The sequence below is a fragment of the Triticum aestivum genome, chromosome 3D, assembly GCF_018294505.1.
Source record: "Triticum aestivum cultivar Chinese Spring chromosome 3D, IWGSC CS RefSeq v2.1, whole genome shotgun sequence".
Lineage (NCBI taxonomy): Eukaryota > Viridiplantae > Streptophyta > Magnoliopsida > Poales > Poaceae > Triticum > Triticum aestivum.
The window spans coordinates 348553833-348561205 of NC_057802.1; positions in this window are offsets into that span (position 1 = coordinate 348553833).

The window sequence follows — 7373 nt, forward strand, 5'->3', positions numbered from 1 at the left end:
CGGAGTACGGGGGATTGCTTGCCGGTCTCAGGATCGCGGCAGACCTCGGAATCAGGAAGCTCATCATCAGAGGTGATTCACAGCTCGTCGTTAAGCAAGTTAACAAGGATTACTAGAGCCCGTTGATGGAGGCTTATGTGGATGAAGTGAGGAAGTTGGAGGAGCGTTTTGACGGTCCACAAGCGGAGCATGTTCCCCGAGCAGAGAACAGCATTGCCGACGACTTGTCAAAACGCGCTGCCCTCAAGTTGCCTGTGGAACCAGGTACTTTTGTGCTTTAATTAACTCAGCCATCCGTTGAGCCATCAGCAGGACAGAACAAGCGAAGGAAGGCAGGCCCCGGCAAGTACTTTCCCGCTGAGCTCCCAGGAGCCGCCGGCAAGGACGTTGCTGGGTGCCCCAAGCTTGCCGGAGAGCAGCAACCTCCGATAGGGCCTCAAGCCCTGACCGTAAAGGCAGCTGCCCTTACGGCCGAAGACGAGCCTTTATTCCTTGCAATCGAGCCCCAGGCTCCGGCATGGGCACATCACACCATCTGTTTCCTCCATACAGGGGAGCTCCCTGAGGAGCAGGAAGAGGCAGAGAAAATAGCCTGTCGGTCCAGCATGTACCAGTTTGTGGATGATGCCCTATACAGAAGGAGATCGAACGGCGTGAAATTGAAGTGCATTCCTCGGGAGGACGGACTAAGGCTGTTGGCAGAGATACATGGAGGCATGTGTGGCTCCCACATAGGGTCAAGAGCCCTTGCCGGCAAAGCATTTCGGCAAGGTTCACAAAGTGGTCGGAAGTAGAACTAGTGAGAAAGGTGATAGCACAATCAGCCGTCAAGTTCTTCAAGGGGCTAGTCTACCATTTTGGTGTGTCGAACAGAGTCATCACCGACAACGGCATGCATTCACGAGCCGCACCTTCATGCAGTATATCCAAGACCTCGGCGACAAGGTTTGTTTTGCTTCTGTTACTCATCCCAGAAGTAACGGCCATGCTGAGAGGGAAAACACAGAGGTGTTGCGAGGCCTCAGGACCAGGACTTTTGACAGGCTGCACGAGTGCGGAAGGTGCTGGATTGATGAGTTGCCAATGGTTCTTTGGTCGATCGAAACGACGCCAAATCGAGCCACTGGCCAGACACCCTTTGCCCTGGTATACGAGGCAGAAGCAGTTCTCCCCACGGAACTCATATACAGGTCACCTCGAGTGCTCGCTTATGATGAGCTTGAGCAAGAGCAGTTGCGCCAAGATGATGCGACGCTCTTTGAGGAAGACCGTCTTCGGGCTGCTGTGCGAGCTGCTCGCTACCAGCAAGCCTTGCGCCGCTACCATAGCCGCAAGGTTCATGCCCGAAGCCTTGAGGAAGGCGACCTTGTTCTTCGGCGAGTTTAATCCGCCAAGAATTCCAACAAGTTGACGCCAAAGTGGGAAGGCCCTTATCGGGTAATACGATTCACCGGGCCTGGCGCAGTCCGCCTGGAGACCGAAGATGGAATTGTAGTGAGCAACTCCTGGAACATCAAACATCTTCGTAAGTTTTACCCATAAGGTGCGGTTGCCGGGCCTCCTGATACGTCTACAACGTATCTATAATTTTTTATTGTTCCATGCTATTATATTATCTGTTTTGGATGTTTAATGGGCTTTATTATACACTTTTATATTATTTTTGGGACTAACCTACTAACTGGAGGCCCAGTGCAAATTGCTGTTTTTTGCCTATTTCAGTGTTTCACAGAAAAGGAATATCAAACGGAGTCCAAACGGAATGAAACCTTCGCGAGGATCGTTTTTGGAACAAACGCAATCCAGGAGACTTGGAGTGGACGCCAAGGAAGCAACGAGGCAGCCACGAGGTAGGGAGGCGAGCCCAGGGGGGTAGGCACGCCCCCTACCCTCGTGGGCCCCTCGTGGCTCCCACCGACCTACTTCATTCGCCTATATATACTCTTATACCCTGAAAACATCCAGGAGCACCACGAAACACTTTTTCCACCGCCGCAACCTTCTGTACCTGTGAGATCCCTTCTTGGGGCCTTTTCTGGTGCTCCGCCGGAGGGGGAATCGATCACGGAGGGCTTCTACATCAACACCATAGCCTCTCCGATGATGTGTGAGTAGTTTACCACAGACCTTCGGGTCCATAGTTATTAGCTAGATGGCTTCTTCTCTCTCTTTGGATCTCAATACAAAGTTCTCCTAGATTCTCATGGAGATCTATTCGATGTAATACTTTTTGCAGTGTGTTTGTCGAGATCCGATGAATTGTGGGTTTATGATCAAGATTATCTATGAACAATATTTGATTCTTCTCTGAATTCTTATATGTATGATTTGATATCTTTGCAAGCCTCTTTGAATTACCAGTTTGGTTTGGCCTACTAGATTGATCTTTCTTGCAATGGGAGAAGTTCTTAGCTTTGGGTTCAATCCTGCGGTGTCCTTTCCCAGTGACAGCAGGGGCAGCAAGGCACGTATTGAATTGTTGCCATCGAGGATAAAAAGATGGGGTTTATATCATATTGCTTGAGTTTATCCCTCTACATCATGTCATCTTGCCTAATGCGTTACTCTGTTCTTATGAACTTAATACTCTAGATGCATGCTGGATAGCGGTCGATGTGTGGAGTAATAGTAGTAGATGCAAAATTGTTTCGATCTGCTTGTCGCGGACGTGATGCCTATATACATGATCATGCCTAGATATTCTCATAACTATGCACTTTTCTATCAATTGCTCGACAGTAATTTGTTCACCCACCGTAGAATTTGCTATCTTGAGAGAAGCCACTAGTGAAACCTATGGCCCCCGGGTCTATTTTCCATCATATAAGTTTCCGATCTATTTTATTTTGCAATCTTTACTTTTCAATCTATACAACAAAAAATATCAAAAATATTTATCTTATTATCTTTATCAGATCTCACTTTTGCAAGTGGCCGTGATGGGAATGACAACCCCTTTATCGTGTTGGTTGCAAGGTTCTTATTTGTTTGTGCAGGTATGAGGGATTTGCGTGTAGTCTCCTACTGGATTGATACCTTGGTTCTCAAAAATTGAGGGAAATACTTACGCTACTTTGCTGCATCACCCTTTCCTCTTCAAGGGAAAACCAACGCATGCTCAATAGGTAGCACCTCCCGACGGACCACTTTTTGTACAAGCCTTGCCGACAAGGTATGTAACCCTTTGTACAAAGCCAGGCGCAGACCCTGAGCAATAGATAAATAAATGAAGAGCTGGCGCCCTAGAATTTAGCATGCATGCTAGGTTGAGTCTTTCTCTCTGTTAGGGTTGATAGTGCTTGGCCGCAACTAACCCCTAGCATAGAGGTCAAGCGCATGTCTTTTTGTCTCTTCCAATCCGTTCTTGGTTCGCAGGCTGCACAGGCGCTTCTGCAGAACCGTGTAGAGGAAAGAAGACGGACCGACACCCTCGACCCTGACAAGCCAAGGTTGCCGGGGGCTGCAGATTCAGATAAGTTCTTTCTCCCCCGCTATGCACTTCCGTATGAAACTTGACGAAACTTCGTTCATTCCTATGCCACCGTGCTCCCTCCTTCCTATGCCCGAAATCCCTTTCAGGCCGGAATTTGGCTGTAGTTGTGGTGGGAGGGAAACGCACGAAGGGCCCAATCCTACTTTACCCCTACTCACGCCAAGGGCGAGGGTATCAGCGTGGGATAAAGCGGGAGGACGGCAAGGTTTGTTGCCAGGCGATGTTGTTTATTTAAAATAACAAGGACTCGCTCCTTAGTCTGGGCCCCGCTCACGCACAAAAGAACCCGGCAAACACCCTTTTTCATTAATACGTTGATTAAAAAAGTACAATTCATACAGAATGTAAACATGAGCAAGGGGTTATAAAGTCTAAATTCCACAGGTGCCCGCAGGATTAAGATCTAAAAAAAGATAAGATGCCCGTAATCCCTTTCTTGTCCCTCTCCTTAGGAAGCGGATCAGGATAAGCAGGAGGGCAAAAGGAGTGCCTAGGCGAGGTACGAGTAGTAGATGGCGCCAAGAGAACATCCCGGCGGCCGCCCGGAAAAGGGCTGATGATGACGGTGCCGGGAGAGAAGCCGAAAGATGAGGCAGCGGGCCGACAATACGCGATGAAGGCGTCGATGCCATCGTACTCCGACTTGACGGCCCGCCACTGCCTTCTTCGTCTTCTCCGGCCTCCCAGTGCCAGCCGCCAGAAGCAACGGCCCCGAGAAGTTCAAGGAGCTGGCCCGAGGAGCCACTGCCAAGAACTGCCCCCCCGGCAAGTCGTCCTGCCGGGGAGAAGGCCAGGTGCAGATGGTGCTGCTGCCGGCGCCGCCTAGGGACGGTGTGTCCGACGTCTAGTCGGACCTATCCCTGTCGTCCTCCCCACTGGTCCCCTCCTTGTCGCCGTCGCTCGAGGAGGAGCTCTCGTCGTCGGTCGAGCTCTCCGTGCAGCACCCTAGCCAGATTTCCGAGCGCCCGAAGACCTTGACGGAGAGCAGGTCGCTCTCCACTAATTTGAAGTGGAGAACGTGCCCCTTCATCAAGCAGTGGGCACGTGTGAAGGTTTTCCAACCCCGACAAAGGAGCATCACATGAGGGACGGGGAACCTTGTGTTCGCCCACATGTCGCCATTGCAACACCCCTTCATGGGAAGCCTCAGCCTCGGCAGCTGGTCAATCTCCAGCACCCTCGCGAACGCCTCAGGAAGGCGAAGGTGGCTACGCAGCTACTCGCGCAACTACAAGATGAACTCTAGCACCGTGTCCCCAACATGGCCGCTCGACAAAGCAGGAGGAGATGGTGGCGGAGATGGTGACGACGCGGGTGTCCCCCTTCCGCGCCCACCTCTGCCTCGACTGCCTCACTGACCGCGGCCCTGTCCGGCGCCTTTGCCTCGAGCCTGGCCTTCGCCTTGGGCGTCTGGCTCTTCCTTAACCGTCGCGGCTCTCTGGTGGGAGGAGGACCTAGTCGCCTCCGCAGAAGGACGGCCGCGACCACGCCCTCTTGGCATGGCAGTGGATGGAGAATGGGGACGTAGGGAAGGCACGGGAGGATGCCTCTCCTCCTCCTCCTGAGTTCCCTCTTTATAGCCAAGCAGGTAAGGCTGAAGACCGGCTCTACGCCTCTGAAGAGCCCTTTCAAGTCCGACTCATTAAGTTGGCGACATGCGAGGTCATCGACCGCCCTCCCCGCGCCAATCAAAGACGCATGAGTATCAGCCATGGCGCGCCTTTCCATATCCTGCGCGTCTGTCACCTACCCCGTGCCATGCATGCGGCGTACGTGTCGAAAAAGACGGGCGTGGTGGGAAACATGGAACGGCGGTTCCAAGGTTGAGAGAGGCGAGGAGAATAAATGAGCAGTGGCCCTACAGTTTCCCCTTCTCTTATGGGGAAGACGCGGGCCACCTCTTTACTATTCACCGCGGGATGACGCAAGCATGCTGCAGTCATTCCACGCACGACCCCCACGTCACGCACTCAATGTGGGTCGTGGGGAAGCGCAACTGGCGAAGGGACCTGTTGGGGATATGACTATTGGATTTGACCCGCCCAGGAGGGGCCGGGTTATCCGAATGGCGGTTCATCTGAATGAAGCCCAAGTGTATATTAAAGATGGCGGTTCATAAGACAGGCTTATTAAACGGCCCAAACCCGAAGGCGGCTTAAGGCCCGTAAGTGTAAGCCGCCATGTACATGTGAGTTGTATTGTAAGGCATGTAAGATAAGTCACCGAGCCAGACACGTTTGTATGAGCCGGCCGGGACTCTGTAGGCCGCAGGGCGTCAACCCATGTATATAAAGGGACGACCCGGCAGCGGCTTAGGGCAAGAACCAACAGATCGAAAGCCAGGCAAAGCGTATTCGCTCCCTGGTAATCGAAACCCTAGCAATACCACCTCAAACTGGATTAGGCTTTTACCTTCACCGCAAGGGGACGAACCAGTATAAACTCCTCATGTCCTTTGTCTCGTTTAACCCCTTTAAGCTAACCTTGTCGCCATGGCTCCACAACTAAGTCCTTTCACTAGGACATCTGCGGTGACAATTCCATGACAGTTGGCGCCCACCGTGGGGCCTGCGCACGGTAGTTTTGAGTTCTTGAAGGGCAGCTTCGAAGGCATCAAGGTATACGCTGTGGGCCGGATGACCAAGAGTCGTCGCGGCAAGCTCTACATCGATGATGCAGGCTGGGGCCCCGAGGCCGGCTCAATTGAGTATGGGTACCGGGTCCCCTTCGGCGGAATCCACGTCTTCATCGGGAAGATCGACGAACCGGGCCCTGAGCCGGACATCTGCACCGACATCATCGAGACAGCTCAGCGTGCATGACCCGCCCGAGTTCAACCCACCATGAAGCGTGCCTTCGTTGGATTTATCCACGGGGCTGAATTGGAAGGTTCTGTGTCTGGCGGTGAGACGGCCATCTACTCTGATGGTGAGTCGTCCACGGGCAAGACCAACTCAATGTATCAACTACAAGACGGACGGCTTGGGGGCTGTTCCGATGGCGACAATATTCCGGACCCCCATGAGCCGCCGAACAGGGTGGCGATCTTCATGGCTGGCACCCAGCCGGTTCTCGGTTCGACATCCGCCACGGCTATGACTTATAGCGCAGTGGCAGTAACAGCAGCGGGTGTTGGTGGTTCAATACGCCCGCCAGCTCAAGTTTTAACAGATCTATTGGATGATCTGGCGACTCTGATGGGAGTGGAGGTAACCCCGGACAACCAGGAACAGCATAAGGCGGATGTGGCTAAGCTGCGTGATGAGATAGCACAGGCCAAGGAAGATCTGGCGGCGGAGAACGCTAGGATGAATGCAGAGCGGGCTATTTTAAACGCACAAGCACAGCGGATTCATATCAGCTCTCGGTGGATCAGAACGCTGCCAACGAGGTCTTGGGGAGAAAGCACATGAGTCGTCTGCCTTTGGTTTATGAGTCGAGGAACCTCTTCAACAAACCTGGAGCAGGGGCCAGTAACCCGCTGGTGATAAATCAGACGGCCAAAGCACGAGGGGGTGGAACGCCGGGTCAGCCGCGTGTGATAGGTTCTCCGCATATGAACAACACCCCGCCTCAGCACATGGTGATGCCGCCGGGTCATTACTCCACCCCTTTAGACAATATGATTGCTGCAGTTATGCGATTGGCAGCTCTGCCAGTTGAGGGCGAGACTCCGACGGCGGTTGAAACCGGAAGGGCTAGAGAGCTTCTTCAAACAGCTTTGGTACAGTAGCAGGCTTATTCTTATAGTCGTGACTGGATTCATTCGACCCCTCGTCCAAGCCAGAGCTATAGTAGGCACATTGACTCGCCAGCCATCTCGAGTACTAAGCAGCGCCGTAACCAACCTCATGGACATGACCCGGCGCGCAGTGGTGCC